This window comes from Lactuca virosa, chromosome 4 (assembly GCF_052849685.1).
Source record: "Lactuca virosa cultivar CGN04683 chromosome 4, Lactuca_virosa_CGN04683_v6, whole genome shotgun sequence".
In the NCBI taxonomy this organism is placed as follows: domain Eukaryota; kingdom Viridiplantae; phylum Streptophyta; class Magnoliopsida; order Asterales; family Asteraceae; genus Lactuca; species Lactuca virosa.
The window spans coordinates 335,884,429-335,911,630 of record NC_136429.1 but is presented as its reverse complement, the minus strand read 5'-3'; the positions used below and the strand labels follow the sequence as shown (position 1 = coordinate 335,911,630).

General features: G+C 32.4%; 1 long non-coding RNA gene across 7 annotated transcripts; it reads right to left on the bottom strand.

Annotated features, from left to right (window-relative positions):
- Positions 1-13,955: 13,955 nt before the first annotated feature.
- On the bottom strand, positions 13,956-18,593 carry LOC145108579 (uncharacterized). Of its 7 annotated transcripts, none has more exons than XR_013708401.1 (9): positions 18,428-18,593; positions 17,915-17,957; positions 17,744-17,798; positions 17,537-17,629; positions 17,099-17,173; positions 15,997-16,075; positions 15,171-15,288; positions 15,018-15,086; positions 13,956-14,455 (listed from the first exon to the last, which is right to left on the bottom strand). It is a non-coding gene; the product is annotated as an uncharacterized LOC145108579 (long non-coding RNA). The 7 variants fall into 7 exon arrangements; XR_013708403.1 differs by having other exon boundaries at positions 17,537-17,621; XR_013708402.1 differs by lacking the exon at positions 18,428-18,593 and adding an exon at positions 18,082-18,421.
- Positions 18,594-27,202: the final 8,609 nt, after the last annotated feature.

Genomic DNA, 27,202 nt, shown 5'->3' with positions numbered 1-27,202 from the left:
CAGTCAAGAACCGTTATCCACTCCCGAGGATCGACGATCTGTTCGATCAGTTGCAGGGTGCATCTTGGTTTTCCAAGATCGATTTGAGGTCTGGTTATCACCAGATGAGGGTTCGTGAGGAGGATATTCACAAGACAACATTTAGAACTCGTTATGGGCATTACGAGTTCGTTGTGATGCCTTTCGGGCTCACCAATGCACCAGCAGCGTTCATGGATCTCATGAACCGGGTATGCAGGCCTATGTTGGATCGTTCGGTGATCGTGTTCATCGACGATATTTTGGTATATTCGAGGTCTAGAGAATAGCATGAGGAGCATTTGAGAGAGGTCCTCGGAGTATTGAGATCGTAGAGGCTTTATGCCAAATTCTCCAAGTGTGATTTCTGGTTACGAGAGGTCCAGTTCTTAGGACACCTCGTTAATCAGAATGGGATTTTAGTCGACCCAGCCAAGATTGAGGCAGTTATGAGCTGGGAGGTGTCGAGATCCCCCACCGAGATCAGGAGTTTTCTGGGGTTGTCCGGCTACTACCGGAGGTTTATCAGAGATTTCTCCAATATTGTTGTTCCTCTCACCAAGTTGACCCGGAAGGGCGTTGCTTTTGCTTGGGGTCCCGAGCAGCAGACCTCGTTCGAGACTCTTCGCCAGAGATTGTGCGAAGCTCCGGTGTTAGCCCTTTCTGAGGGAATGGAGGACTTTGTGGTTTATTGCGATGCATCTATATCGGGGTTAGGAGCGGTGCTCATACAGAGAGGGCACGTGATAGCATATGCATCAAGGCAGCTGAAGCCTCATGAGACGAGGTATCCCACCCACAATTTAGAGTTGGGGGCAGTGGTGTTTGCCCTCAAGATCAGGCGTCATTACTTGTACGGGGTTCGGTGTACCATTTACACGGACCACAAGAGCTTGAAGTATCTGATGGATCAGCCTAACCTGAATATGCGCCAGAGAAGGTGGTTGGACGTGGTAAAAGATTACGACTGTGAGATTCTGTATCACCTGGGTAAGGCTAACGAGATTTTCGATCCATCCCGGGGCCACTAAGATGTATTTGGATCTGAAGAGAGACTATTGGTGGCCCTGTATGAAGAGGGATGTTGCTTGGGTGGTCGAGAGGTGCTTGACCTGCCGCCGGGTCAAGGCAGAACACCAACGTCCACATGGTCCATTGCAGCCTTTGGAGATTCCCCAGTGGAAGTAGGACCAGATCTCGATGGACTTTATCACCAAATTACCGAGAACGACGCGTGGAGTTGACGCGATCTGGGTGATTGTGGATCAGTTGACGAAGAGTGCTCACTTCCTTGCTATTAGTGAGAGCTCTTCTGCTGAGAGACTGGCAGAGATTTATGTGCGGGAGGTGGTAGCTCGGCATGGAGTGTCGACGTCCATAGTGTCGGATCGGGATGTGCGTTTTACTTCCAGATTCTGGAAGAAGTTTCATGAGGAGTTGGGAACGCGATTGCATTTTAGTACCGCCTACCACCCACAGACAGATGGACAGAGTGAGCGGACGATTCAGACGCTCAAGGACATGCTTCGGGCATGCGTTATGGACTTCGGTGGGAGTTGGGACACATACCTACCCTTGGCTGAGTTTTCCTATAACAACAGCCATCACTCGAGCATCGGTATGCCTCCCTTTGAGATTATTTATGGGAGGAGGTGTCGTACTCCCATCTGTTGAGGAGAGGTGGGGCAGAAAGTTATGGGCGGCACTGAGATAGTGTTGAAGACGACCGAGCAGATTCAGCAGGTCAGACAGAGGTTGCAAACGGCTCAGAGTCGTCAAAAGAGTTACGCGGACAGACGACGATCCGAGCTTGAGTTCCAGATCGGAGATTTTGTGCTTCTGAAAGTTTCCCCATGGAAAGGAGTAATCCGGTTTAGGAAGCGGGGCAAGTTGGGGCCTCGATATATTGGACCTTTCAGGGTGATTGCCAGGGTAGGCAAGGCAGCATATCAGCTGGAGCTACCTGAGGAGTTGAGTCAGATCCATAGCACCTTCCACGTGTCCCAGTTGCGGAAGTGTGTGGCTGATGAGACGGAAGTAGTACCATTAGAGGACATTCAGGTGGATGCGAGCCTGAATTACATCAAGAGGCCGATCGTGATCCTAGATCGGAAGGTGAAGGTTCTGAGGAACAAGGAAGTGCCCCTGGTTCAGGCCCAGTGGCAGCATCGGAAGGGGTCCGATTTGACTTGGGAACCAGAGTCAAAAATGCGGGAGCAGTAGCCCAAGCTATTTGCGGAGCAAGACTTCGAGGGCGAAGTCTGATTCTAGTGGGGGAGAATTGTAACATCCCGGAATCAAGTATATCTCCTTGGCCCTTCTTCTTTCCTTAAGTTGTCAATTTTAGCCCTCGTGTAGTTTGTGTGATAATCGAGTACACTGGGCGTAATAGAGAGTACGTCGTGCGTACTCGTGAGCGTATTCATGACGCGGAGGTTGCCTAGTACGCGGGGCGTACCAGGCCCAAAATGAAACCCTAATTCTAAATGAGCCCCATATTTAAAGAACGTTATGGCCTCATTGTTGGCCACCATTTCCAAAGACTTGTCCATCCAAAACCCTAATCCTCTTTCTTGTAGCTAGAGAGTGCCTTTGAGAGCTTGTTGGTGTGCTCTTAAGCATTAGGAGTGGAAAGGAAGCTTTGGAGAAGAAGGAGTAAGAGCCCAAGCACTTGGATCTGAGCTTAGCAGTGTGGGAAGCTTCTATTGGAGGTATAAAGCTTCAAGCTTTCTTCCTTTTTCTGTTTTGTGTTCATATATGGGGTGTTTTAGGGTTTTTGTCCCAAAAGTCGATGGATTTGTGAGTTGATGAGCCCTAAGGACCGAGATATGTCCCTTACTAGTGTATTTCGTGTTATAAGGTCATAAAAATCCAATCTTGGTCATTAAGAACTAACCATGCATGGGATATGAGCTTAAGGAAGAAAATGGATGAAGGTTTTGAGTGTTTGAATCCAAACCAGCCATGCAAAGGCAAAAAGTCTTCGACTTTATGGATTAGGAGACTGTAGGGGGTCCAAATCTGTATTTTGAGCCAAGGTCTTAACTGATTAAGACCATAAGTGAGATAAGAGTGGAACTGGGACGTACGCTGAGTGTAAATCCCAGTACGCGGGGCGTAGGGGTCAAGCAGCCTGATAACTGCGTAGCGGTCGAGTACGCCCAAAGTAAGGATCTGGTACGCGCAGCGTACTCACAAGCGTTGACTTTTGTTGACTTTTAGGGTTCGGTAAACAAGTGGACTTTTGGACTCATGAAGGGGTAAAATGGTCTTTTACCCTTCTGTGAGAACATAGGGAGGGTTGTCTAGCTTAATGAGTGTTGTTATTAAATAAGAATTTTGTTTGTGTGTATTAGACGGAGGCTAGACCGGAGATTTGAGTCCGAGATTATTCCGAGTTAGTTCGAGGTAAGTCTTCTCACTATACTTTACCTAGAGTGGTAGTTATGTGTGACCAGAGGGTCTTATGTGCTTGTTGAATTATGTATGATTGTGTGATATGTATTATATGCTATATTATTGTTGCTTAGACCAGACCGGAGGGTCCAACGAACTATGAGGCCAGAGGGTTCTCAATCAGACCGGACCGGAGGGTCCAATGAGCTAGACCGGACCAGAGGGTCCAACGAGCTACGGGACTGGAGGGTCCCGCTGAGACACATGGGCCGGAGGGTCCTACAGAGTATAGCCTCGAGTGGCGAATTTGTTGTATGTGGTATTTTAGGGAACTCACTAAGCATTCGTGCTTACCGTGTTATGTGTTATGTGTTTTAGGTACCTCGTGAGATAACAGGAAGGCGCCGGTATGATTGTACACACACCCACAGTCGAGATGGAACATGTTAGAGGATCCTGGATTTGAATAATTGTGTTGAAAACTTGTTGGTTGTTTTTGAGAATTAATGATGAGACATTTGTTTTATGAGTTTTAAATTGAAATTTTTGTTTTGAAAAATCATGTCGTTACAAAATGATAAAAGATACTCTAAGTGGAGAAAATAACAAACAAATACAAAAGAATTCCAATGATAAATATATCTTGTTGTGTAACAAATTTAATTCGTATGAGTCTCAGAATGTTAAAGTTGAATCTGATTTTGATGGAAGTGAAATAAGTGAAATTTCAATTGAAGATGAGATTGATTCTTCCAAATTTGCAATAAATGATGAAAAACCAAAAGGAAACTTGATTCTTGAAGATTCTATTGATTTTGAAAATGTTGTTGAAAACAAAGGAAGTGAACTTTTGATTGAAAAAGATGTTGCTTTTCCAAAAGTCCAATGTACTCCAAATCAATTTTTTATTATGAAAGGGCAGTGAAAAAACTTGACAACTATTGTGAAGACAGATAATGCCAATTCTTGTGAAAATCATTTTTGGTCAGTTACATAGATAATGGTGATGAGACAATAAGTCTTTCGGAAAAAACGTCATGAAGAGTGAGGGTAGATACATTTATGGTACTTTAAATGTTGAGTCCACTTCACAAGTTGACTTAGAAAATTATGATGATGAGACTACGAAACCAATTCCAAAACAGAAATCTGAGTCGAGTGATCCGAAAGGGAAATATGTAATAAGTAATTCGGTAGTTAAGGTAAAAAAGACTAAGAAATAAATTTATCATTCTAGGAGATCTAGGTATAAGAAGAATTTTTTTGAAGGAAATAATTTTTGGAAACGAAAGGAATCTTTAGCAGTTTCTGATAATTTTGATAAATCAAAAAAAAGTTGCTTGTTCTTGTTCATGCTCAAAATCTCATTTGCAAAATTTAAAGTCTAACAATTCATCAAGGTTTTCTAATTAAAATAATTATTCACAAAATTTTGAGAAAATCAAAGTTCAATTTGGTTCAAAATCTTACTACAACAAGAATGCAAAATCAAAGAAATTTGTTATGAAATTAGAAGTTGTTCCAAAGAAAAATGTTTCAAAACCTCAATTTGTTTCAAAGAAATCTTTTTCACAACAAAAATTTGTTTAAAAGAAAGTTGCTTCAAAATAAAAGTTTGTTCCAAAAAACAGATAAGTCAAAACAAAAGGAAGAAGAGAAGGGTTATCCAAAAGAGTTGATACAAAAAACAAAGGCTTTCATTCGTAATAAGAGTACTTCTGTAGAAATCAATATTTGTGATAAAAATATGAATATTTTGAAAATGTTAAAGGATGTGAACAATACTTTGATTATGACGTCTTTTTGGATTGATAAGACCAATATCTTTCTTGTTGCAATTTCCAAGTCGGAAATTTCACAAGGGCCCAAAAAGGTTTGAGTTCCTAAATTGGTGTAATTTTGTAGGTGATGTGAGAAGAATACATCGGTAGTAGTTTTTATCGTCACATAATTGGATGGAAATCACAGCTAAGGGATTTTCGAAGTTTGAAAGATGTTGGAAGAGTCAAATATGGAAACAATGCAACTGGTGCAAAAAAAAGGCTATGAAATGATCAGAAATGGAGAGTTTACTATACGAAAGGTAGCATATGTTAAAGTCAAAGAGAAAAGGAGAAGTATATCCATTGGATATAAAACCAATTTAAGAGAATCCATCTATTTACTTACTTACGAAAACTTCTTCTGATGATAGTTGGTTGTGGCACCGAAGACTATCACATTTGAACTTTAAAGATATCAACAAACTGGTTCTTGGTGATTTGATGTGAAGTATTCCACTTCTCAAATATGACAAAGAACATTTGTGTGATGCGTGTGAATTAGGAAAGAAAAATCACAAAAATCATTCATCAATCATGAATACCACGATTGTTGGACATCTTGAATTTATTCACATTGATCTATGTGGTCCATCTTCTATTGAAAGCATCGGTGGTAATAAGTATATTCTTGTTATTATAGATCAGTTTTCTAGATTTACATGGGTTGATATTTCTTAGACAGAAATTTGACACCACTCAGAAGATGATTGATTTTTTGAAACAAGTGGAGTTGCAATTACGAAAGCCAGTGAGGAAGATTCGTAGTGACGATGGGATTGAATTTAAAAATCAAATATTTAAAGAACTTTTGACAAATAAATTAATAATTCACAATTTCTCATCTTCTTACACACCTCAACAAAATGACGTGGTTGAAAGGTTAAACATATCTCTTTGCGAAGCTGCCAAAACAATGCTTTCGTTTGCTAACTTACCTCTTTATTTATGGGAAGAAGCTATTTGGAACCGCATGCTTTACTCAAAATAGATCTTACATTAATAAACGATTTTTGATTACTCCTTATGAGATATTGAATAATCGTAAACCTAATGTGAAATTTTTCCATGTGTTTGGTTCAGGTGCTTTATTTCTAATTCTAAAGAGCATCACAACAAATTTGATGTAAAGGCATATGAATCAATATTCTTAGGATTCTCTCTCACATCGAAGGCATATTGAGTTCACAACAAGAAGTCAAGAAATATTAAAGAAACCTACTATGTCACATTTTATGACAAATTTATCAAATCTTTTCAAAAAGAAGCGACTCAGTGTGAAGAAATTTTTCCATCATCATGTTCCAAAAAATCTTAAATTATGACGTTTGATGATCATTTCCTTTATATCTTTGATGAACCTAAACGTGTTATCTATTCCGAAGTGAAAGCCATTAATAACGACGGTGATGAATAAATGAAGATAGTTAATGAAACAATCTGTTATGTTGAAGTTTGAGTTGAGGGGGAGTCTTTAGATAGAAATAACCAATGATTTAAAACTATGACATTTAATACACTAATATGTTAACGGTATATTTGTTTTGTTAATAATATTAAGTTTGCATGTATAAATATTAAATCATAATTTATTAAATTATTTTAACTATAGATTTCGTGCAACGCACATGATTTGTCTAATTTATTATAATTGAGCTCATTTTAGATTACCTACATTTATTACAAAAAAACTCCTGCTTTTTTTTTTGTTTTTAACTTTTTGTCATTATTACTACCACTTACAATTATCAATCTAAAAGACTTAACCCACTAAATTAAATATCGTATTAAATTCATAACATAAATGAAAATTTTCAAAATACTATTTTTAATAATTAAATTTGTTAATAAAATATTTAATGTAAAACCTAAATCTAATGTCAAATTAGCAAATAAATCGACAAAAACCTATTTTTCATAATCATGACTTCAAAAGATACAATATTTTAAATAATTAAAAAATATAATTATAAATGCTATTTTACATTAACAATATTTATTTTAAACTCGTATATTTTCAAAAAAAATTATCATTACTACTACCACTTTATAAATGTTAATCTAATATACCAAATTTTTTAATTTAATTATCGTATTAAGTTTGAAACATAAATAAAAATTTTCAAAATACTATTACTTTAATAGTTAAAACTATTAAATAAAAATATTAAATGTCAAAACTAAATCAAAATATCAAATTAATAAACAATGTGACAAATATCTATTTTTTTATAATAGCAATTTCAAAAGAAGTAGCCTTTTATATAATAAAATAATAATAATTAGAAGTAAAAAAAAAAAAGCATACATTACATTACCATGAAATCAATAAGTAATATTTCATATAATATTTTTGATAAAAATTAAAAATGACCAAAAATATTTATTTTTTAAATTAATTAATTGTAACGATCGTTAAAAGTAGTACAAAAAATAATTTAAATTTATTTAATTGTAATTCAATGATATATGTCGTTGAGATGATACAATCTTAAAAGATGTTTATTTAACTTTATTAACTATAATAATATTAGATGTAAAACCTAAATCAAAATGCTAAATAAACAAAAAAATAGACCATAACTATTTTTATAATACAAAATAAATCAATAAGTAATTTCTTAAACAATACAAAATAATAATAACTATAAACAACATAATAAATTTAAAATACATTATATTACATTGAATTTTTGTAAGAATATTTATTATAGTAATATGATAAGAGTACAAAGATGTCTAAATAAGTTCTGTTTAAATTTACAGCTACCTCATTAGTTAAAAATTATATTATTGAAAATATATTAAATTTCATAAATAACCAATATATAAATAACACATGACATGATATTAATATAAAACTACTAATCATCATAATAATTAAAAAAATAATAAATTAAAATAAACCTTATTCATATCTTCATATGCAAGTCTAAAGAATGTGGTTATTGAGACCGTGTGTTTTAATATATGACTATATTTGTGACATCTCTATTTTTACGGTCAGAAAAAAGCGATTTGTTTATACTTATTAAATCAAATTATTTTTTTTAAAAAAGATTGATTATGTGGAATTTGTCCCAAAGACATGTTAATAATATTATCAAACTATTTTCAAAGAAATTTGTTTTATTTATAAAACTTGGGATGTCATCATCAATACAGAAACATAAGCATAAAAGAGTCTTACATTATCTTAGACTAACAGACTAGATCTCCTTGAATCTCTCATCATGCATGCAACTTTGTACCTCGACCTGTGATACAAAGAAGCTGAGTGGGTCAGGTTGGGAAACCTGGTGAGTACATAGGGTTTTCAACCCACAGTAATATAGTTAATGTGTTTAATAATTAACCCAATTACCCATCCCCATTTTCTTATTTATTATTCCCTAAGGGGTTATCCTAAGGGTCATCACCTATATCGCGTTTACCTATCATCGCCTACATCGCATAGGCAGTATTGTTTCGGGGATTACTCCCCTAATACGTGTCCAATAAGGGTTAGAGTATCATCACATGAATAAATAGTTACTACATCACCTGAACTCATAATTCATCACCTACAGATTATGAGTATGCTGGTGTTTCCACGTGACTTGTTCAGATTAGTCAGTGGTCGCCATCTATCCTCTGCTAGATGACTACATCGCAACATCGCAAGTCAAGGTTAGGGCATCTCCTAGTTATCTACTATTTATCATTACCTATCTACCATCTCCAATTTATCATCTCCTTATCTATAATCCCTTATCACTACCCAATACATATTTATAAATGTATAATACTTATATGATTAAATCAATTTAAATGTCATATCATACTATTTTATCTAACACATAACATTTTCAGCACATATAATAAGAACATAAAGCATGTAATTATCTAGATACTTCATATCTATGTGTAAGATGAAGGTAATTGTCACTTAATAAAGTGGATGACTGACGATTTCGGGAACGCTTCGCTTCGTAATTTGAAAAGACCTACACGCATAGAGTACTAAGCCTTAGTCTAGTTTCGTAATCCTGGGGACTACAATAATTATAGTCCAGATTCCTCACTAATCCTAATGTCAACATCAAGATCTATCAAGTAAGGATCACTTAGGCAGGACATTTGGGAGGCAGAATCATTTCGGCATAATAACTTTTCCGAAATCCAACAACCAAGTCAACGTGAGCATTCTAGACACCTCTCATGTAAGTACATCAATCAGTATAACGACAAGAAATTACTGATAAATCTTATTTATAGGTTCATAATAACGACTATGACTATATATATATATATATATATATATATATATATATATATATATATATATATATATATAAGTTACACTGAAAGTGATACGAGTGTTGCTTAACTTACAGAGAATTTTTGGACAAAAGTACGGAAATTACACTAGCAGAGCTTCTACTTCTAGCTATTACTACTTCAGGGATCACAGGGCTTTGCCACAGACTAAAACTAAAGGAAAATGGGCTAAAAGTTGAAGGAAAACAAGAGAGGGAGTTGTGGAGATGTGTGTGTGTGTGTGTGAAGGAAAGGAACACAAATGAGGTATTTATAGCCAAATTTGGGGTGCACGGCGTGCAAAAGGGGTGGACATCGTGAATTTTAAGGCTACGTCTCCTTAACCACTTTGTGTCACGTGTTTGGCTCTCCGTGGTCTGCATTTTCACCTTCTAGAAGGGTGCATCGCGCAATTGGCGCGCACTGCGCGGGGTGCAAAACGCAGATTTTGTAAATTTCATAACTTCTGCATATAAACTCTGTATTCGACGTTGCTTATATCCTCGGAAAGCTCTCGATGTAGTCTATAACTTTCCTTTAGACTCCATCTGTTAATTCTAACTTTATTTTTTGTCCCTATTTTTTATAAGATTTAATCATTTTGCAAAAATCATAACTCTCTCGTACGGACTTTGATTTTGGTGTTCCATTTACTAAAATTCTTATCTTAAAAAGTACTATGACTTTCATTTTTGTGAATTTACCCAAAAGTCAACCATTTGCTTCATCCATTTTGACGTCACACATTCCTTGTGCACGGCTGACTTTTATATCTTTATAAAAATTATATCTAATTCATAGAGTCAGATTTCTACAAAATTTATATTTTCAGGATCGTGATGACATGTACTTTCATATAGAATAATATATATATATATATATATATATATATATATATATATATATATATGCTTTGGCGCTTTTATTTTTAGAATTTACGGACAATTCGGCTGATTTTTTCTATTTTTCCTTAATACGAAACTTGTATTATATAGTCTGCAGTGCGCACGACTATATATTATCCTAATCAAGGATTTAATTTTACTAATTATTACTTATAATGTGCAGCTTGAATTTTCGGGCATTACAATATTTTATTTATATTAAAATAATTATAATGTCTTATAACATTTTAATGTAATTATTATTATTTCAAAGATAATGACAACATCATATTTATTTTTAATAATATATATTTATAAATATTTTAATTTGCCTTATGATATGTACTTTTAACTATTACTAGGTGAATCCACATATGTTGTGTGTAATACAATTAATAGTTAAATTAATAACTCTTAATAAATTATTATTTAATATTTATATTTTTAAAACTAATAATAGTAGTAAAACAAACCTATAATTAACATATTAGTTTTATTAAAAATTATAGTTTTAAGTCATTGTGATGTATACCATTATTTGATAATTTTATAAATCAATTAAAGTTGTGTAAATTATATATCAAACGTATGATGATCTATATATAATGAATAACAAAAAGTATGAAAAAATAAACATTACTGTTAGGTACATTTTATACACCCATTTTGTATTTTTATTTCATATCATTGCATTGCATTTAGGCCTAAACTCATGTATTTTTCATGTTTTTCAGGACATTTCATGATATTATTTCACTCGCACACTTCTGTGATATTTCAGGGACTTTTGGAGGTGGGGTCTCGTCTAGGGAGGTGACTAGAAGATGCGTACATTATTTCACTACTTTCCGATTAAATAGGAAGAAGTTGCAGAAAACTGAGGAAAGCGCCCACGTAGAGAGTTCCATGGTTGTGGATTTCTATGCCTTGAATTTCCACGGGTCGTGGATTCGCACCTGATTCAACAATGTACTTTGAAGCCTCAACCGATTTGAGCATTATACTTTCTGAGTTTCCACGGCCCGTGCTTTCTTCAGTTTAAATTTACATTGCCCGTGTAAACGTGGACGTGGGTTTAGTGGCAGTTTCTAATCTTTCGTAAAATCAGGCAACTGAATTCATTATTCTATTTATCGACTTTTGGAGCAGAAGGGGTGATTTTCTAGAGTAATTTGAGTTTGATTAATACCTGAGAACATTTGATTTCATTTTGTAAGCACTTTAAATTCATATTCTAGACTTGTGATCTTTGTCTAGTCATGTGTGGCTAGAACCATAGTTTATCCAACTTTATGTCTTGACTCTTTAGTTGTGATTTTAATCATACGACTTGATGTTTGATTTTTAAATTCTATCTACTGAATTTGTTTTTGTTTGAATTGAATATTTGATTCTAACTGTAATTCTTATTGATCATTTGAAATAGGGTTAGGTAATTCAAGTTATCTAATTGAAAATTTTGTAATTGTTTTGTGAACTAGACTAGGTAACAAGCACTAAATTGATTTCCATTGAATGAATTTAGTGTAAATCCTATTCACACACTCTTATGCTCCCGAGCTTGTGAGGAGTATTGAGTGTTGTTGAGAACATGCACATCAAACTTAATGCAATATTTCAATCTAATCCTAAGAGTTTGTTTAGGTTAGGTTGGTAAGGTTAGGGTTAATCAAAAAGCTTGTTTTTGTTAATTAATTTGGTGAATGGAAAATGTTAGAGCTTTTTAACACTTTCAAGTACCAACATAGGTAGAATTAAGTAAATAGCATGTTATCTTTGAATCATGTTGCTAATTTGTCATGCATAGAGTTTGAGCCTTTTATAAAATCTGAATTTATTTTAGTTGGTTAATCGTTTACTTGTTTCTTTAATCATCTACTTGAATTATTTCATTAAAAAACCCCTCTCTTTACTTTTGGTGACCAAAGTACCTTACACAAAAAAGTATAAACTTTAGCCCTGTGTCACTGTGGATCGACCCTGCTTATTATGTACTACTTTCTTAGTGCAACATATCAGTGTTCTCTTGGAGTATATTGTGCCCCTATTATTTGTTGGGTTTGATACACCTAACAACTATAACTTTTCATAACATAAATATACTAAAACATATATTACAATATTTATATTAAAAAATATCTATATACAACGAATAACAAAAAGTACGAAAAAAAACACTAGAACTTTTAGTAACATAAAAACACTAACACATCTATTAAAACATAAACACATGAATAGTTTTTAGTGAGCAAATAAGAGGAAAATAAAAAGTCATTAGTCATTAGTAATTAATAATCATAAGTTAAAAACTCTTGAGTTGTAGTGAGAGTTTTAATGAATTTGGTGCTTGAAAATATGCCTCTATTATATATATACTATGCGAATTCCCGCGCGTTGCGTAGAAACACCTATATAGTTGAAATATTTACAAATATGTGTTTTCTGAAATATAACAATAACGTTGTAGTTAAATTTGATATAATAATTCGTATACAAAGTTGATATAATATATTGATTATTTTGAATTATATGATAATATATACATCTGTTAAAACTGCATAATCTCAATCATTTGAATGATCTTTACCGGCAGATTATTCATGAAAAAAATTAAATATAATATTTGGTTTAATGTTATTTATAGTTGTTATTGTTAATTAATTTTTTAAAATTTATTTTCTTAACGTTTTAATTTCTATCATTGAAATTATTTAAAACATCAAACATTGTTTTTCGTTTTTAAAGGTAACAATATAATCATTTATATAAAGTTATTTTTAACTATTGTTATTGTAAGTTATTTTAAGCTACTTATTTGAAAACTTTTAATGATTATAAAAATATCTTTAGAAAATATTTTAGTTAAATTGATATTACAATTTAGTTTTGCATTTAGCACTACAATTTATCGTTTTTAATTATTCATAAAATATTGTTTGGGTAGTGGCATTGAAATTTATATTTAAGTTGATCATGTAATGTTTTAAATTAACAATTTAAGTATTGTATTCAAACTGTTCAAAAGTTGTAGGTTTAAACAGATAATGGTTTACATACAACAACATATTAAATTTAATAAATTAAATATAATATGTTAAAAGTTAAAAACATAACTTTGTAAATAGAAGTAGATATATTATTTTAATATTAAAATTTAGTTTATTTATGATTACACTTTAGGTTTGATATTTATTTAACCTTATTAACCAACTTATAATCATTATTAGAAAGACACTATAATTTATCACATTTAACTATTTACAAACTATTCTTTGGGTTGTTTAAGTCGAATTAAAAGTTATATTTAAGTTGACCCTATATTTAAATTAACAATTTAAGTATCTATCAAAACTGATCAAAAGTTGTAGCTTTAAAATGATAATGGTTTACATATAACAACATATTAAAACTAATAAATTATGTATAATATGCTAAAAGTTAAAGACATAAATTTATAAGTAAAAGTAAAGATACTATTTTAACCAACTTATAATCATTATTAGAAAGAAATTAAAAAGTCATGGAGGCTTCAAATGAATGTGGTGAAAGGAAAAAAATTTCCTTTATAAATATACTAGAAAACTTATTTGAGCTGTGATAATCACGACCCAAGTGAATTGATCAGTAATCAACTTTTACATGACTTTAGGCAAAAAAAAGTTTCTAATGACATTTATTGGTATCTCCATATAGTGCAAATGACAACGAAAAAGTTCGACTGTACAAGCGAACAACACCCATGAAAATCCATACAACCCAACTGCATATCTTGGAGCACTTGGGATAACAAATGCATTTGAGATGTGATACCTCTTATATTGTCTGAATGTTCTTGCATAGTGATCTAATTTTCTCTAAAAATAATTGTCGTTAACTTTAAGCCTTCAGAATCTGTTAACATCATTCGGTTGTAAGAACCTGTTTTTAGTTTGCAAAACATGTTGACATTCTAAGATTTGTACAAGGGTTGTCCATCGGTTGCGAGTTGTCTGGTTGATTTCCATAACTGGAGTGAGCTGTCTAGACATGCTTTTTTAACTGTGACATCAAATTTATAAAAAAAGTCACAGACATGCAACTAAATCAAGAAAAGTAAAAACATTGAAAGAAAATAGATCAATGTTCTTACATTTTATTTCTGTCTAGATAGATCAATGTTCATTTACAAGACTAAGAACGTTCTGATGTTCACCGAAAACTTTTTGTTTCACATTAAGGAATTCATTTTTAAAAAATATATCGAATCATAACATTATAGTTTGGGTATTGCTTTTTATTTTAAAATTTACCAATACAACATTGTACTTTCAGATTTTTCCTTGTTAATAAACCAAATTACAACATTAATTTTTTCTTATTAACAGAATGTATTTTGAAAAATCTAAATGTACTTTTATAATTTTTTTATTTTTTTATTTTTTTATGGCCTTGTACTTTGAAAATCAACATATTTATACCTGTGAAAATAGCTTTGCATTTGGATAGTATTGCTATAAACTGGGAGATTTTTCAAAGTACAATGTTGCAATAGTAATAAATAAAAGTAGGATGTTATAATAAACAAATCGATGAAAGTATATTGCTAGATCATCATCATTACCTTAACATCACTTTCATTGGCCTCTTCCTCATCCTTTGGTTTGGCATCATCATTATCGGGCTGAAAAAACTGTCCACTCGTCAACTTTAGCATTTGAAAATTTTAAAATAAAAAATTCATTAAAAAAAAATTTCAGTTTCCTTTTCTCACAACCTTTCTGCAACATCATGGTGCGTGAATCTAAGCCTTGAAGAAGCGATATACTTCAGTGTATGGATCGATCTAAACATATGAACTTCCTTTAATACAAATGTTTCTGCAAGCATACCCACTTCAAATAGACGATAAATCAATGTCTTCAAAGGTGGAATAGAACATGAAAAAAAAATATAGATGAAAGGTACATAGTAAAAAAGGGGGAAATGTCACTAAATAGCAATCAACACGGTTGTTCCACCTCTGTCAGTCAAACTTCTTTTAAAGTGCATAAGCACTCAAGGTTTTTTGTTCAATTTTCTATTTTTTGAGTGAGTCACCATGAAAAATCTCTCAAAAAAAATATTATTTTATTATCGTAATGCAATTAGGTTGTGAAAAAAACTGTACTTATCTTACAAAAAATAATTAAATTAAGACCCATGTGTAATTTTTTTTCCTTCAAGAGAAGCATATGTATAGCCATTTGAGTCGGTCTTGACTCCGACGATGTTAACATAAAAGAAAATAATGGAGTCAAATAATTAGAGATTATGATTATCCCCAATATATTATATTTGAATTTGTATTAGATTAATTCTTTACAACAGATTCCTTTTATAATTTTACTACACCTAATTTACAGATGTACTTAAATATAAGCTTAATTATCTGGATTAAAAAGATTAACATTTAAGTACTCATTTAACATAAAGATGCATGACAGACAGAGTGCACCTCAAAATGTCATTTGAATGAAGAAAATTGTCTGGTGAAGAAACTTCTTAAGATGAAAACTTGATGGCAATTTCCCAAATCAGAAAATCAGAAAAAGTACACTTACAGTTTTACATCGATCACTTAAATAACACTTGCTTGCATAGAGCCTTTATCATCAAGTTTACTCATGACCTTATATGTTCCTGTAAGCATTAAGCATGAATTAGAACATGAAAACTGAATAAAAAACAAATTATTATTAACATAAAAATACTAAAGAAGATAAAGCCAAACTATACATAAAATTTTCTTTTATGTTGCTTCTAGTAAATTGCTATTTTTATCTATTTAGCAAACGAAGTATTGGTAAAGTAACAAAATAATGATGGCGCATTACATAGAAGCCATCAGATTTTGGGCAATTTTGATTGTTGTTGTAATCAAAATCATAATATATTTGCTGCTAGAAGGGCGGGCAAAAATTTTGTTAATTTGGCTTCTTTAATTTTGGTCATTTTAGAGATATTATTAGAAGCAGTAGCTATTGCAGACACTTCAGTGGCATTTCATATATGGTAATCTTATTTTTTGGTCAAAATGTCAATTCATTTTAATAGATATATGATTGCTACTTCTTTCTGTTAGAATAACACTTTTATTTGTTTATGTAATGAATTTAGGCTGAAATTTTCCATGAAGCCATGAGATTTCGTGTGTGATTTCATCACCACACCACTGATCCGAAGGAACTAATGGGTTATTTGATATCTTATGTTTACATATCTGTTGATTTAATTTGGGTCTCATTTTTATGAAGTAAAGTATGCTTTTCGTAGTGCAAACACATAATCATCTTATAAAAAATTGAAGTTATTGTATTCTTATGAACCCAATTGATAGTAGACTTATTTGACAATAACCCCATCATAAAACTTTCACCAAACAGTTGGTGTGCTTCCTATGGACATCTAATCCCACCAGTAACGGAATAAACAAAAATGGGATTATTGGTATTTTTCCTCCTCATTGAAGTCTTTGTCATGCATTGATACTGTAATATGACTTTGTAATAACTACTACTAATTGGATCATGTCGGTTGTGGTTAAACATGAATAAAAACTTATAGCATCATAACACTTACCATAGAAAAGGTATCAGGTTGATCAGATGCATAACAATCTCACATGGAAAGTGGGATGAAGTGGAAGGTGTTTTGAGAGAGTACCTTTGGGGATGAGAGTTTTTCTTGGATAGGCAAGCTTCAATGTAGCAGACATCCTTTTCCATTAACAATCATAACCTGCAAATGATTTGATATTTTTTCCAAGAACTGGGAAGTCAATATTGGAAAACTCTTAAAATAAAGTAAACTTGACTCGGTCTTTTCTTAGTTTTAGGTTGTTAAAATGAAATGTGGATCCAATTCAAGTAATAAGTACATAGAATTAACTCCCATACCACATACATTAGATAAACAGGGATGATGCATAGATGAAGTAAAAGAAAGATTAGCAGTTTTGGTGAAGAACTATTGTAAATAATCTCATAAAACACCTCTTCTTCAATCAATATGTTCTACCGAGGCAGGTAAAAACCACACACTTACATCAACAATTATCAACTTGATTATACAAAAACATATACAAGCAACAAAGATAAATACCATATATCTTTTTGAGATCCATTTGTTTCCAAGGATATGGGGGCAGCCGGGCAGGTTGATCATCCAAAACAGATGCAAATACAATCTTTAATCCTAACAAAAAAAATTATTACAATTGACACAAATAGGTCGTAATAGTTCCATCACTTGATTTCTCAGGGATTTAAACTTTAAAATTGAAATAAAATATTTAGGAAGAAGGCTCACCTTTGCTCAAATCTCAAGACCTATCGAGCTTCACCTCATACATGTTTAATCCCTCCTACAATTCCCAAAACTTGATAATTAACCATAGGATAATGATAGAATGATGTTCAATTGAATATTTAGCCCAAAGAATTGAAAATTGGATAGAGGTAGCGCTAATGATGGACATACTTCAGAGATTTTGGAGAAAAAAGATTGTTCTTATATTTTCACCCTAATAAAATACGAAAGAAATAAAATTAGGGTTCAAATAAACAAAGAAAACAAGAGCACACATAACTTTAACTTATATCCTTAAAACTTTTTTTTTTAAATATGTCAACAAGTGTATTGAATACGTGCTTTAGATGTAGAACTATAGACCATTAAATCCCTCTTTGTTCGTGGAAGCTTCAAACCTGTTAAATAATTAGAATTCACACAAGGAGGGGCGTAGAAGATACAAAATCAATAGACTATTCTTACCGAATACAATCTTTGAACCAGAAAGAAATTGTGATTCGAAAAGAGAAATAACAATTGTGACTACAATCTTTGAACCAGAAATAAATTGCTATTGTACAATCTTTAAACTAGAAACAAATTGCGATTGGCAAAGAGAAATAGAAATTATGACGTCAGTTGCCCTGGACGCCCGTCTCTAGTTGCACAACGATTTAGAGGAAACGTAAAAGGAAAACCCACCATGAAGTCTCCTCCTCAGCGCGAGGTCAAATTGAATAGAAGCAAGAAGGTAGCTTGGTGACACAGGCAGACACCTGGTGAGGCAGGCAGCCAAGCTTCATCACCATATATGTTAAAAGAGGTCGCCCGACATCCTTTGGATTGGCGGAGGGAAGCAGGTCATCGACGTGCACCAGAGTAGAAATCTTTAACATATATATATATATATATATATATATATATATATATATATATATATATATATATATATATATATATATATATAAAAGCCTAGGTTATTCTATTCAAAGTAATTATTGTGTTATTGTATGCATAAATGTGGGCCAATCAAATTTACTTATTTTAAGAAAGTGATTAATATATATTATTGAATTAAATATAATTGAAAATATCATCTTAATTAATTACAAGGGTAATTTAGTCAATTAATATAGATTTAATAAAGGAAAATTACATTTTTTAAAGGATCATAGATTCTATTAATTTTAAAAATCCGATTTTACATATTATAATTTGTTTAATTCGGACATTCTGACAGAATATGTTTATGAGTATATTCAAAAATAAAAATATTCTTGAACCATAAATAATAAAAATATTCTTGAACCTATTTCTTGATGATGACTTTTAAACTTCTTGTAGAATAGCAAATTCTTGAACAATCAATTGAAGAATAAAAACAAAAAAATACATTATTTCTTATAGAATACGGGTAACAATTGTTAATAATTACATTTATTGTTAAAGAATAAAACTAAAAATATTTTCAAAACGGGAAAGAAAACATCAAAATTTAACAACGACTAATACATTATAAAAGAATAATGTGGTCCATTTCAATTTTGTGGTCCGTTCTTCAAGCATCAACTATTGTGATTCCAACAGAATTGGGATTCGTAATTCCATTCCAATAGAATTGGAATTCGTGATTCCATTCCAATAGAATTGGAATCTCAACAATATCATCAATTGAATCATCTACATAAACATACTTGATACCTTTTCAGAATTCAACCTTGTCAAGATCCTGCACTGTTCACATAAATGAAGTGTTAAATCAGAAAGAAAAAAAAAACATAAATTGAAATATGAATCAGTTCATAAAATGCAGCCAAAAAGCTGCTCATTCTGATATGTATATTAGTCCGAAATAAAATTAAACCACTAAAGGATGTCATCTGTGAATTAGAAATAAAAAATCAAATCCCTAGCTTTCAACAATTAAACCAAAACCAAAGTTATACAAAAAAAACTTATACCCAAGTTAAATTAAACCAAAACCAAAGCCCCTCAAGTTTAGCTATGATTATGAATTACTCTCTCTTAGGCCTGTTACTTATAAGCTATAGTCAGTTACATTATGAAGAAGATCAATGGAGTCTGCTAGAGGCCAAGTAAAATCACATCAGCATCAGGGCATATCATACTTTGATTTGATGCATGTATCAAATTTGTTACAGCAGATGTACAGACTCAAGAATGAGCACAATAAACATCTAGTAAATGCATTGCATTTAAGGTTTTGAATCTGCGTGATATTCAGTTCAGAATCCTACTTTTATACACACATTTAAGACCACAAAAGAGTTTCAAGAAAGCAATGATCAACACAGTTACACAGCCCCCCCCCCCCTTATTTCTCAGGCATTTAAGAGAATAAAGCAGGACTTCAAAGCAAAGTTATGGAAAAATTCAACATACTAAACTGACAACAAACTGATAGACATGGTTTCTGATTCCAATATGTCTCAAAATTTGAATGTGAAACGATACATAATTAATAATTCCAACTTTTTCTGTTGTATATGTTAGTCATTACAGATCAAATAAAAGTATAAATCAAACTCCTTGATTTAAAACCCTAATTTGGTGCGGCGCCAGTGCCTACGTTTAGCATTGTACCTGATAGTGTTGTCGGTGCGCATACGGATCCAATGAGGAATAGGCCTGTTCTGCCTCGTCTTCTTCGCTAACTTCTCCACCGCTGTTGACAGTAGCCACCACTGATCACCACATCGCTGACTGCTTCTGTTCGTCTTTCCTTTCTGATCAGATGAAGACGAAGACTAAGGATCGAATATCCTTTTCCCCCATTTAACGTGGCACCGACTTTGGTTACAGAACTGGAGAAACGAATTGGGATGCAGCTCGAATCCTACGGAGGGTTTTTCAAAGTGACGACGATGGTAATTAAAAGGGGATAAATTAAGTTAAAATCAACTAGCATAATTATAGCAAAGTATTTTGGGAAGTTGTTTATAAAATTACCTAATTACCCTTATTTATTTATTTAATTATTTATTTATATTTTAAATTTTGATTGGCCCACATTTATGCATACAATAACACAAAAATTAGTTTAAACAATTGAACCTAGCTCTATATATATATATATATATATATATATATATATATATATATATATATATTGTTGTAAATAATTGGTGGTGTTGTAAATAATTGGTGGATGACATAATAATTGGTGCATGGCAAATTTGTCAACATTTCTAACTAGTTACAATTATATGTTAGTAAAATTTGTAGTATAAATACCCCTCCATTATAAAGAATGAAACACACCAAAAGTTATAAGAGATATAACTTTCATATTCTCTCTAAATATTATTTCTTCTCAATTAAAGTTCTTATCAAAGTTTACTAGTTTGGTTTGATTTATAGTTACATTAATTACGCTTAATTCATAACACGTTATCAGCACGAAAGCTCTAATCAAGGTTATTAAACAAGTGGAAAATCACATCTATCTTAATCAAGGTATGTATTACTTATTAAAAACACTATTAATTATAAAAACCTCAATCATATTAAAATAATAATAATACTAATGAATTAATGAAACTTATATATTATGGACATTATGGACTACTAACAATTTTTTATTTCTTATACTAACATTTCTTTATGTATTCTAATTTTTATACTAACATTTACATTATGCAACTAATCTTTATTTATGCAAACTAACATTTACATTATGCAACTAACTTTTATTTATGCATACTAACATTTATATTATGCTACTAACTTTTATTTGTGCATACTAACATTTAAATTATATTTATTTATACATGTCAATGTTTATTTATATTTTAGATACTCTTCATAATTTTATTTAAACATTTACTAATATTTATTTATGTTTCTAATTAGTAAAGTTATGTATTAGTTATAAGTCTTATTATATGATTTATAAAATACATATACATATATACACAACGGGAATATATATGCAACGGTTATAAATAGCAAAAACAACGGCTATATTTTTTTACCATAAATAAACATCTTTACCCTGCTTATTTTACCCACAACAAATATTTCTCTCCTCTATCAAATAAATCAATTTCAAGAAATCAAGCTTCAAGATGATTCATCCTTTTGTGATAATCATGACTATAATAGTCATGTTACTTTTCATCCCAATCCTTAACATCGAAGATAATATGGAATTTCATCTACTTTTAGGCTTGTATGCAATGTTAGCTTTACCGCTTCTTTTTTGTATAATATGTATTGAAATAAATGGATTTTAATTTTAATTTTTATTTTGTTTAAAATTTATAGTTACATTATGTCCAACATCGCAAAGCTCGAGTTTGCAGCACTTGAAGTTAGCGGGAAAAACTATGTGCCATGGATGATAGATGTAAAAATGCATCTTGAATCCATGGGTATCTCAAATACTATATATGAATTTAATAATTGTTTGGCACAAGACAAAGCAAAAGCACAAGTTTTCCTTCATAAGCATATTGATGAAATGTTGAGATTTGAATATCTTGATGTTACTGATCCAAGTATTCTCTGGAATCTTTTGAAAGAAATATTTGATCATCAAAAGGAAGTTATACTTCCAAATGCTAGAGATGAATGGAGAACACTAAGGTTTCAAGACTTCAAGAAAGTAAATGAATACAACTCAGCTTTGTTCAGAATATGTTCACAACTCAAGTATTATGGACAAGAGGTTACTGATGAAGATATGTTGAAGAAAACTTACTCAACATTTCATGCAACAAACATTACTTTGATGCAACAATATCGGATGCAAAAGTTCACAAGATATTTTGAACTGAATGCATGTCTGCTCGTTGCAGAGCAAAACAATGAACTCTTAATGAAAAACCATGAATCTCGTCCAACGGGATCAGTAGCACTTCCTGAAGCAAATGCTACAAATATTGATGGTCATCGAAACAATACACGTGGACGAGGGCGAGGTCGTGGTCGAGGACGAGGCCGTGGCTATTTTAATCGAAACCAAAGCCATAATCAGAACCATAATTCTGGTCGTGGACAAGGTAATAATCGTGGTCGTGGCCAGAAAAGAAATAATTACCAATATTCACAAAGAAACAATGTCCACACACAAGATAAGGCCAAAGTGGCAATGCATGACACTGGGACATCACAAAAATCTGATGGTTCATGTTATAGATGTGGTAGCACAGGCCATTGGTCAAGGACCTGTCGCACACCTGCACATCTTTGTCAACTTTATCAAGAGTCCATTAAAGGAAAAGGAAAAGAAGCAAACCTCATTGATAATGTTGAATTCACTCCACTAAATGTTGCTGATTTCTGTAATGACATGGAAGACATAAACTAAAAAAAATCTATTATTGTTCTGGTAAAACTGTTTTTCCTTTGTTTGTTTTTCATGTAATGTCTTTCCTACAATAAATGAGCTTTCTTTTTAATAATAATTATGATTATGTTTATTCACTTATTATTCCTTTTATATGTGAAGTTTAATATGAGTCCAACTGGAGCACAACACCAAGAAAAGATTGGAGATCTTTGTATAGCAGATAGTGGTAGTACACATACTATTCTGAAATCAAAGAAATATTTTTCAGAATTAGTACCAACAAAAACAGTAATACATACAATATCAGGTCCTGCGGACTTGATAGAGGGAACCGGGAAAGCCCATTTTATATTACCAAATGGTACAAGCTTTTGTATAGAAAATGCCTTATTTTCTCCAAAGTCTAATAGAAACTTATTAAGTTTCAATGACATATATTTCGAAGATTATGACACAAAAACTGTGACCATTGAAAATAAGAAATATATGTATATTATAGACAAAAACCATGTGCTTGAAAAACTACCAACACTTGATTTTGGTCTGCATTATACATATATACATATGATTGAATCAAATATGGTAGTAGAAGGAAAACATTGTGATCCTGGGACATTCAGTTTATGGCATGATAGGTTGGGCCACCCAGGATTAACAATGATGCGAAGGATAATTGAGAATACACACGGGCATCCATTGAAGGACAAAAAGTTTTCTCAATCCAATAGCATAAAACCATGTGCATCTTGTTCCCTTGGAAAGTTAATTATAAAACATTCTCCAATGAAAGTTGAAAGGGAGTCACCTAGATTTCTAGAAAGAATTCAAGGTGATATATGTGGACCGATTCACCCACCATCTGGACCATTTAGATACTTTATGGTCTTAATAGATGCATCCAGCAAATGGTCTCATGTTTGCCTATTATCAACTCGTAATATGGCATTTGCAAAGTTTCTTGCCCAAATTATTAAATTGAGGGCACATTTCCCTGATTATACTATCAAAAGAGTGAGACTTGATAATGCTGGTGAATTTACTTCACAAGCATTTAATGACTATTGTATGTCTGTAGGAATTGTTGTTGAGCATCCAGTTGCTCATGTACACACACAAAATGGTTTAGCTGAATCACTGATTAAACGTCTCCAGCTAATAGCTAGACCATTGATAATGAGGACCAAACTTCCTGTTTCTGTTTGGGGCCATGCAATCTTACATGCTGGATCATTGATACGCATGAGACCAAGTTCATATCATGTATATTCTCCACTACAACTTGCTTTTGGTCAAGAGCCAAATATATCCCATTTGAGAATTTTTGGGTGTGCAGTATATGTCCCTATTGCACCACCTCAACGGACAAAAATGGGTCCTCAAAGAAGGCTGGGAATATATGTTGGTTATGAGTCAGTCTCTATTATAAGATATCTTGAACCATTAACAGGTGATGTTTTCACAGCACGCCTAGCAGATTGTCAATTTGATGACGCAAATTTCCCATCATTAGGTGGAGAAAAGAATATTCTGGAAAAGGATGTGTCATGGCATGAGCCTACTTTATCATATCTTGACCCTCGCACAAAGCAATGTGACATGGAAGTTCAAAAGATAATGCATTTCCAAGAAATGGCAAATCAATTATTTGATGCATTTACTGACACAAAAAAGGGTGACTAAATCATATATACCAGCTGTCAATGTTCCAGCTCGAATTGACATTCCACATGGACAATCTGATGATAAAGTCACTCAAGAGTCTAAAACACGCCTGAAGCGTGGAAGGCCATTTGGTTCTAAGGATAAGAACCCACGAAAAAGAAGAGGAGCAAAAAATGCACTAGATGACGATGAAAGTGTTCCTGGAGAAACACGAATTATTCAAATTCCCCGAGGAAAGGAGGATGATGCATTAAATTATGGTCAGACAAATAGAATATGTGACCAAAATGAAACTGACAATATAGGTGCAATATTTTCTTATTCAGTTGCATGTGATATTATGAATGATGATCCCGAACCACAATCTGTCATTGGATGTCAAAGAAGAAATGATTGGGCTAAATGGAAGGAAGCTATGCAAGTTGAATTAAATTCTCTTAACAAGAGAAAGGTTTTTGGGAACATTGTCCTCACACCTGAAGTTGTGAAACCATTAGGATATAGATGGATCTTCGTACGAAAAAGAAATGAGAAAGACGAAATTGTAAGATACAAGGCCAGACTTGTTGCTCAAGGTTTCTCTCAAAGACCTGGAATTGATTATGAAGAAACTTATTCACCGGTAATGGATGCAACCACTTTCAGATATTTAATCAGTTTGGCAGTATCTAAAAATTTAGAGATGCGTCTTATGGATGTTGTTACAGCTTACTTGTATGGATCACTTGATAGTGATATCTATATGAAAATCCCTGAAGGATTTAAAATGCCTGAAGCGTTAAGTGCAAAACCCAAAGAAATGTATTCTATAAAATTACAAAGATCTTTGTATGGGTTAAAGCAATCTGGGCGCATGTGGTACAATCGTTTAAGCGATTATTTGACAAGTAAAGGTTATAAAAATAACACTATTTGTCCATGTGTATTTATTAAGAAAACAACATCTGGATATGTGATCATAGCAGTCTATGTTGATGATCTAAACATCATTGGAACGAATAAAGAAATCCTTGAAGTGATTGAACTTTTAAAGAAAGAATTTGAAATGAAAGATCTTGGAAAAACCAAATATTGTCTTGGTTTACAGATTGAGCATATGCCTAACGGAATACTTGTGCATCAATCAAATTACACAGAAAGAGTCTTGAAACGTTTCAATATGGAAAATGCAAATCCTTTAAGCACTCCAATGGTTGTTAGATCATTAAATATTGACAAGGATCCATTTCGTCCATGCGAAGAAAATGAAGAAGTCCTTGGTTCAGAAGTACTATATCTAAATGCAATTGGAGCTCTTATGTATCTTACCAATTGTACTAGACCTGACATTTCTTTCGCTGTAAACTTGCTAGCAAGATTTAGTTCAGCCCCAACAAAAAGACATTGGAATGGAATCAAACATATTTTTCGATACCTTCGAGGAACTAGTGATTTAGGGTTATTTTACCCAAACAATTCAAAACAAGGCTTGATTGGTTATGCAGATGCAGGTTATTTGTCTGATCCTCATAAAGCTAGATCTCAAACTGGATATGTATTCATGAATGAAGGTACTGCAATTTCCTGGCGTTCTCAAAAGCAAACACTTGTTGCCACATCCTCAAATCATGCTGAAGTAATTGCACTAAATGAAGCTAGTAGAGAATGTACATGGTTAAGATCGATGACACAACTAGTTTTAACTTCATGTGGACTTGAAAAGGATATATGTCCAACTTTAATTTATGAAGATAACTCAGCATGTGTCACTCAAATGAAAGAGGGATATATCAAGAGCGACAGGACAAAACATATACCTCCAAAGTTTTTTGAGTACACTCAAGAGCTTATAAAAAACCATCAAGTTGAAATCAAATATGTTCAATCCAGTAACAATGCAGCAGACCTTTTTACGAAGGCACTTCCTACTGCAATCTTCAGGAAACATGTCCATGGCATCGGAATGCGACATGTGCATAGAATATAATGTGACGGATGTCTAAATAAGGGGGAGTCAACTATACATTGCACTCTTTTTCCCTTCGCTAAAGTTTTTTTCCCACTGGGTTTTCTTTAGCAAGGTTTTTAATGAGGCAGTATGTCAAAGTTGAATGCTAAAATGATGTCATCCAAGGGGGAGTGTTGTAAATAATTGGTGGTGTTGTAAATAATTTGTGGATGACATAATAATTGGTGCATGGAAAATTTGTCAACATTTCTAACTAGTTACAATTATATGTTAGTAAAATTTGTAGTATAAATACCCCTCCATTGTAAAGAATGAAACACACCAAAAGTTATAACAGATATAACTTTCATATTCTCTCTAAATATTCTTTCTTCTCAATTAAAGTTCTTATCAAAGTTTACTAGTTTGGTTTGATTTATAGTTACATTAATTACGCTTAATTCACAACATATATATATATATATATATATATATATATATATATATATATATATATATATATATGGGTGTGTGTGTGTGTGTGTGTTTGTAAAAGATATTTCAAATCTAAATA